A 1,695-nucleotide genomic window follows, 5' to 3' on the forward strand; every position below is an offset into this window, starting at 1 on the left:
CCAGGCCACCATCTTTGTCAGCTGGGTGGGTGGGCTGTGGGGGGGGGGGGTCCACATTAGTATGACCATATAGTGTAGGTGTAGAATGTACTTTGGGATAGAGGAAGTTCGCCGTGCTTGCAGGGACAGGAAGTAAGGGCAAGTCCAGGTTCTGACCCTTCTCCAGATCCATGTGAAATGGACTCTATTTCTACCTCTTAGAAACGTCCAATCTGACGGGTTCACGGTTATTTGGCACACGTGTTCTGATGTACAAATTTCTCTTATGAGGACGCGCGTGCATGCAATCATGACCGATCCTTCACCCCGAGCTTGAGAGAAGTCTCCTTGTGTGATGGTTGGCTTAAGTCTGAACTCCGGGATCAGCAGACATTGTCCTCATACCAGAGCCATCTATGTTCTGGAATCTTGGGGAGCTTTGTGTATTTCTTCCTGATCTGTGCTGTCATCCAGTATGAGACCGCTCACTGCTCTCTCTCTTCTTGTGCAGGGTGACTGGTCTCGTCTCCGCCCCCTCCTGTAATAAAGACCGCTCACTGCTGCTCTCTCCATGTGCAGGGTGACTGGTCTCGTCTCCGCCCCATCCTGTAATAAAGACCGCTCACTGCTGCTCTCTCCTTGTGCAGGGTGACTGGTCTTGTCTCCGCCCCCTCCTGTAATACAGACCATTCACTGCTGCTCTCTCTTCTTGTGCAGGGTGACTGGTCTTGTCTCCACCCCCTCCTGTAATATAGACTGCTCACTGCTGCTCTCTCCTTGTGCAGGGTGACTGGTCTTGTCTCCGCCCCCTCCTGTAATAAAGACCGCTCACTGCTGCTCTCTCTCCTTGTGCAGGGTGACTGGTCTTGTCTCCGCCCCCTCCTGTAATAAAGACCGGTCACTGCTGCGGGAGGGGCAGGACTGGGTGCCATTCAGGTGTGCTGCTTGCAGATATATGCTGTTCAGAGGAGGGAGCAGAAGGATGACGTCATTCATCTGCTGCCGTTCATTCACTGTCCACTCAGCAGGCTGGGGGGGCGGAAAGAAGACGTCACTTCTGTGAGTGGTGTTAGTCATCTGCCTGAGCTGCGTAAATCTCAGGACTGGATGGACAGATGCTTTGCCAGGCAGACGTTCCTCCCCCATCGCTGTATTCAATGATCTGATTGGTAGAAATTCTCGTCACTTTAAACTTGTCTTAGAGGAAGATCTGCGGAATGTGACACGTTGAGTTTCATTGATAGAGGCGAACTCCAGCCAAATGTTTTCCTTCCCTCCAGAAGAGAGAGCGGGAGAATTCTGTGCCCCTATTAGGGTGATGTAGCCTAACTTCCTGTTGTCACAGGAACAGGAAGTGAGTAGGAGCTCTGCAGCGGGAACCCAGTAATAAAGAATGTTTGGTTAGGAGAGGGGTAAAGCGAGGGAGGGGGCTGCTCTGGATTGTGTTGCTGTCTCTGTCCCCTTTTGAAAAGAAGCTGATTCATTGTCCCAGGAGAATTCTGTGCCCCTATTAGGGTGATGTAGCCTAACTTCCTGTTGTCACAGGAACAGGAAGTGAGTAGGAGCTCTGCAGCGGGAACCCAGTAATAAAGAATGTTTGGTTAGGAGAGGGGTAAAGCGAGGGAGGGGGCTGCTCTGGATTGTGTTGCTGTCTCTGTCCCCTTTTGAAAAGAAGCTGATTCATTGTGCCAGCTATGAACCCCCCAGCACCAAGAC

Source organism: Nanorana parkeri, unplaced genomic scaffold, assembly GCF_000935625.1.
Source record: "Nanorana parkeri isolate BGI_ZX_2015 unplaced genomic scaffold, ASM93562v1 scaffold2694, whole genome shotgun sequence".
Taxonomy (NCBI): domain Eukaryota; kingdom Metazoa; phylum Chordata; class Amphibia; order Anura; family Dicroglossidae; genus Nanorana; species Nanorana parkeri.